At 35.1% G+C, this 6000-nt stretch overlaps 1 protein-coding gene across 1 annotated transcript in view; it reads right to left on the bottom strand.

Moving 5' to 3' along the window:
• The window catches only part of LOC135124787 (uncharacterized), a 49075-nt gene extending 48402 nt beyond the window's left edge, over positions 1-673 (bottom strand). Inside the window, exon 1 of the mRNA XM_064050003.1 lies at positions 543-673. The gene's annotated coding sequence lies outside the window, so the exon portion shown is untranslated. The remainder of the gene's footprint in view (positions 1-542) is intronic.
• Positions 674-6000: the final 5327 nt, after the last annotated feature.

The following is a 6000-nucleotide window of genomic DNA, read 5'->3' on the forward strand; positions in this document are numbered from 1 at the left end:
AATTCAATTAAAAACCTGTATCGTGTTTACGTTACATTACAAGTATCTCATTTTTACACTGTTATGCAAGAAATTTTATCACCTTTACCGAAATTACGTTATTTCGAATAAATTAAAACTACATGTTTACTGTTACAAATCAAACCCAATTACCAGTGCGACTTCCAACAAACCCAATTTTTTGGAAGTGTAGGTGGCGCTAAACAACTAATTCCGTATTTCCGCCGTTTGAACCACGAATTCTTTATCACGACAATGTCACTGACTTTGCCTTAATTAAACATTTTGTTTTTCTTTGTAGTGAGTGAGTGTTCTTGGTTCTTAATGTCACTACCGTTATTATTATCACTCTCAAACCTTGATCCTTATTCCAACACCCATTACGGCAAATTTGGAAAGTTTCATTATTTTTCGCAGAGGTCAATGAAAATTACCTAATTCGGCAAATCCGATCACGATTATGCAGGTAAAAGTTCAAGGACCGAGTCGCATTATTTTCGTTGAAAATTTCGGAAATGGGTAAGTTTTCCGGGTGTACACACCTTCTAACACTGGTAGCCAAAGCGTGATTCCATTAACCACGATCACATATCTTCAGCAGCACCACATCACTTCCACTCGAGCAACTGTACAATGGTTAATCTTCGCTCTAACTTTGTTATCATGTGTGTATTCAATTCGTTTAACAGCGGAAGACTCATATGGTTTTAATATTGCGTGATTTACATCTCGTGTGGACGAGATGGATCGAAAACACTTGCCCCAATTGACAAATTGCCCCTTTTTTTGTTAGTCACACTTTGTAATAATTACAAGTTGGTGAATTTGGCGAAAATGTTTGACATCTGGTGATCTAATACGTGACATTTTTGAGCGGTGTTTAAGCTGCCAGTTGCATAAGATGTAACAAGATTCCAAAGATGTCTTGAGTAGCAACGTTTTTTTTAGTCGATATTTCGTCCAGGAATATGAGCTCATAATAAGGTCGTTATGTGGCGAAAATAAGCGACGAACTTTGATTAGACCGCCTGTTGTGCTGCAATTTGAGTGTTGCTCCCGGATTAATGACGTTCCTGTCTTGAAATCATTTCAGATGTGCTTATTTGAAGCTGCAGCGTTGCGTAAAGCCAGTTCTAGTTCTAGCAATCGATATTCTCTTGTGGCACTCCATTAATAACCCACGGTTTGTGCAAGAGACCCTCAAACCCGTACAGATTTGCTCAATTCTCCAATAATTTACAAACATTGGGCAATTTATGCTAAACTAAATCTGTTTCCGTCTGACGGATTTCCCACGTCACATGTGTAGTAGAGTTTACGCACTAAAAATTTACGTTACAAAATTTCTTCGAGAAGGTTAAATTCCTTAACATTACGGATTCTTGTCACAACTCTTCCGGTTCAAGAGAATGATGATGTTATTGTTACGACTTACCTAATCCACCTAATTAAATTCGAATTAACATTCGTTTCGTCAGAAGTGGGATTACAGGTCGGAATGAAAGGGACAAAACAAGAATAAATTTATTTTAAAGTGGTCCAATGACGGGAAGCCAAGTCCTCGACTAATAAACATCGCAAATTTGAAGTGAGTGAGTCATGATTGTCCTACTCGGACAGAATAAGAAAGTACGTATTTTTTCGCACTTGACTTCTTTCTCTATTACTCAATCAACCCGTTGACAGATCGTCGAAAAATCGTCATTTTGTGTCACAAATTAATTCACAAATTATTCAAACAAGCCTCTTTTGCTTGTAGAACACAAATACCAAGAGCTAAAAGTTGTTCGAACACGATTGCACACGTGCATTTGCATAAGTTTCGACCTTACAAAGGATGACCACTTTTATAATAGCACCACTTTTGGGTTTTAATGGTTTGTCGCAGTCTTAATTTCAGTCAAGTTCGATGGATAAAAAAATAAAAACAAAATATTACGTGCTAACCTACACAACGGGTTTTGTTTTGGTCGGGGCTGTTGCAATGGGGTTTTTGAGGCCAATTTCGGCAATTTCATGAGAGAACGGTTTTGTTCATTGTTTCAGGAAAAGCAATTATGGTGGGAACTGCAATATTTTATCGAATGTGAATTTTTAAGGAGTAAGAGCTGACGTCAAGGCTTTCTGCAAATTGAGCAGGAAAGAGGTTTATATCATACATTTGTAAAAAAGAAAAGATTAAACAATCACTAAAACAATTTTGTAGTTTGGAGATAAATTTTAGACGCATATTTTAATAAATTGTGTTAATGTTTTTAGAAAAATAACCCTAGACAAACTGAATAAGCTTTTAGTCAATATTATATATTTTTTGAGGATTTTTCGGTTTTCGGAAAAGTTTAAATTATACATTGAAGTTCCCGTTGCAGTCCCACTTTAGATATGTTTTAAGTTTTTTGTTGTCGAAATACCTGTACACATATTAAGAAAAAAGGCAAAATGTAGCCCCGCCCACCCGCCCTATCCCAATTGTGATGATTTTTTTTATTCGTTGAGAGCCAAGAAGGCGGAGCTTAACTGCATATTTCTCTACGAGAAATTAAAAACATTTTTTGAATATCGTATTGTTCAAAGAATACTAAGTGTATTAAGAAAAAAACAAGCCAAAAATTTAGCCCCACCCACATCCATCCCAAACTCAATTGTGATGAATTTTTCATTCGTTGTCAGATAATTACAAGATCCATATTTGTCTACAAGAATTTACCATTATAAACATGTTTTAATTTTCTTGTTCCGAAAAGACTACTACGTATATTAAAAAAAAAGCAAAATATAAGCCCCGCCCACCCACCCTATCTCAATCGTCATGATTTTTTTAATCATCGAGAGGCAAAAGAGCAAGATTTAATTGCAAAATCCTTATTATTTCTCCACAAGAAATTACCATGTAAAGAATACTATGTACATATATTAAGAAAAAATTAAAGCCGAAGATTAAGCCGCACCCATACCTGCCCTGATCAAAATAGAAGTTTTCATTCGTTGACAGACCTAGGGGCGGAACCTAATTGCAAAATCCATAGCTCCTTACAAAAATGTATCATTTTAAACGTGTTTCAAGTTTTTAAGAATAAGGAAAATCATCACAATCGAGAGCGGGTGGGTGGGCGGGATTTATATTTTGCCTTTTTTTCTTAACATACGTGGTATTCTTTGAACAGCACGATAGTCAAAAACATGCTTTTAATTTCTTGTAAAGAAATAAGTATTTTGCAGTTAAGCGCCGCCCCCTTGATTCACGGCGAATAAAAAAAATCATCACAATTGCGATAGGGCGGGTGGGCGGGGTCACATTTTGTCTTTGTGTATTAGTATATTATGTAGATTTTTTCACAACATGAAATTTAACACATGTTTAGAATGGAAAATTTGTATAAAGAAATATCGATTTTGCGATTAGGCTCCGCCCCATAATTGCAAAATTCATATTTCCTTGCATAAATGTACCATGTTCTAAGTTTCTTGTGTGAAAAGAAGCCAAAATATAAACCCCACCCACCCGCCCATTCTCAATTCTGATGATTTTTTTTTAATCGTAGAGAGACAAAGGAGCAGAATTTTATCGAAAAATGCTTATTATTTCTTTACAAGGAATTACCATGTAAGATATGTTTTTGAGTATCGTGTTTTTCAAAGAATACTTCGTATATTAAGAAAAAATTAAAGCCAAAGATTAAGCCCCACCCTGAAGGTTTCATTCGTTGGCAGACTTAGGGGCGGAGCCTAACTGCAAAATCCATATTTCCTTACAAAAATTACTATTTTAAACGTGTTTTAAGTTTCTGAGAATTAAAAAAAAATCATCACACTTGAGATGGGGTGGGTAGATGGGTTTTATATTTTACCTTTTTTTCTTAATATACCTAGTATTCCTTGAACAACCTGATATTCGAAAACATGTTTTTAATGTCTTAAAAAGAAATAAGTGTTTTGCAGTTAAGCAAAACATATTTTATATTTTGCCTTTTTTTTCTTAATTTACTTTCTTCTTTTTATTAAAAATACTTAAAACATGCTTAAAATGGTAAATTTATGTAGAGAAATATCGATTTTGAAATTAAGCTCCTCCCCTAATCTAACTAACGAACAAAAAATTCATCACAATTGAAATCGGGGTGGGTACAGGTGAGGTTTACTCTTTGGCGCTCTTTTTTACTTAATACTTATAGGTTTCTTTAAACAACACGATTATTTGTAAATATATTTTAGATGGTAATTTCTTATGTAAAAATAAGGATTTTGCAATTAAGCTCCGCCCCCGGCTCACGACTATTTAAAAAAAATCATCACAATTGAGATAGGGTGGGTGAGCGGGGCTTATATTGTGCTTCTGTTTTTCTTAATATACGTTCTTCTTTCCATTAAAAAATACTTAAAACGTGTTTAAAATGGTAAATTTTTGCAGAGAAACATCGGTTTTGAAATTAAGCTCACTCTGATAACCAATCAAAAATTCATCACAATTGAAATCGGGGCGAGTATAGGTGAGGCTCAATCTTTGGCTTTCTTTTTTACTTAATACATAGTTTTTTTTTAAACAACACGATTATTTGAAAACACATGTTTCAGATGGTAATTTCTTATAGAAAAATAAAGATTTTGCAGTTAAGCTCCGTCTCCTCGGTTGACGGCGAATTAAAAAAATCATCACAATTGAGATAGGGTGGGTGGGCGGGGCTTTACCTTTTTTTTTTAATATACCTACGTTCTGCTTTTGATTACAAAATACTTAAAGCATGTTTAAAATGGTCAATTTTTGTATAAAAATATCGGTTTTGAAATTCAGCTCCTACCCCCCTTCTGATAACGAATGGAAAATTCATCACAACTGAAATAGGGGCAGCTATAGGTGAGGTTTAATCTTTGGCTTTTATTTTCTTTTAATAATGTGAAACCTTCTCGGGGGCGCCAAATGTCTTTTTAAGAATGTTAAACCTTTTCGGGGGTCCCAACTGACTTTTTAAGAATGTTAAACCTTCTCGGGGGTCCCAACTGTCTTTCTTTAAAGTTGTAAAACCTTCTCAGGGGCTCCAAATGTTTTTTTTTTTTAATGTGAAATCTTCTCGGGGGTTCCAACTGTCTTTTTAAAAATGTAAAACCTTTTCGGGGGCGCCAAATGTCATTTTTTAAGAACCTGAAACCTTCTCGGGGGTTCCAACTGTCTTTTTTTAATGTGAAACTTTCTCGGGGGTTCCAACTGTCTTTTTTAAAAATGTAAAACCTTCTCGGGGGCTCGAAATGTCTTTTTTTAATGTGAAACTTTCTGGGGTCCCAACTGTGTTTTTTTAATGTAAAACCTCGTCGGGGGCGCCAAATTTTTTTTATGAACGTGAAATCTTCTCGGGGGTCCCAACTGACTTTTTTTAAGAATGTTAAACCTTCTCGGGGGTCCCAACTGACTTTTATTAACAATGTTAATTAAACCTTCTCGGGGATCCCAACTGAGTTTTTTTAAGAATGTTAATTAAACTTCAGAGATCCCAATTGTCTTTTTTTTAATGTGAAACCTTCTCGGGGGTCCCAACTGACTTTTTTTAGCAATGTTAATTAAACCTTCTCGGGGGTTCCAACTGACTTTTTTTAAGAATGTTAATTGAATCTCAGAGGTCCCAATTGTCTTTTTTTAATGTGAAACCTTCTCGGGGGTCCCAACTGACTTTTTTTAGCAATGTTAATTAAACCTTCTCGGGGGTTCCAACTCACTGTTTTTAAGAATGTTAATTGAATCTCAGAGGTCCCAATTGTCTTTTTTCAAAAATGTAAAACCTTCTGAGGGGCTCCCAATATCTTTTTTTTAATATTAAACCTTCTCGGGGGTCCCAACTGGCATTTTTTAACAATGTTAATTAAACCTTCTCGGGGGCCCCAACTGACTTTTTTTAAGAATTTTAAACCTTCTCGGGGGTCCCAACTGACTTTTTTTAAGAATAGTAAACCTTCTAGAGGGTCCCAACTGACTTCTTTTAAGAATATTAGACCTTCTCGAGGGTCCCAACT

The sequence above is a fragment of the Zophobas morio genome, unplaced genomic scaffold, assembly GCF_036711695.1.
Source record: "Zophobas morio isolate AGI-343-1 ecotype UQ-CSIRO unplaced genomic scaffold, CSIRO_AGI_Zmor_V1 ptg000008l, whole genome shotgun sequence".
Lineage (NCBI taxonomy): Eukaryota > Metazoa > Arthropoda > Insecta > Coleoptera > Tenebrionidae > Zophobas > Zophobas morio.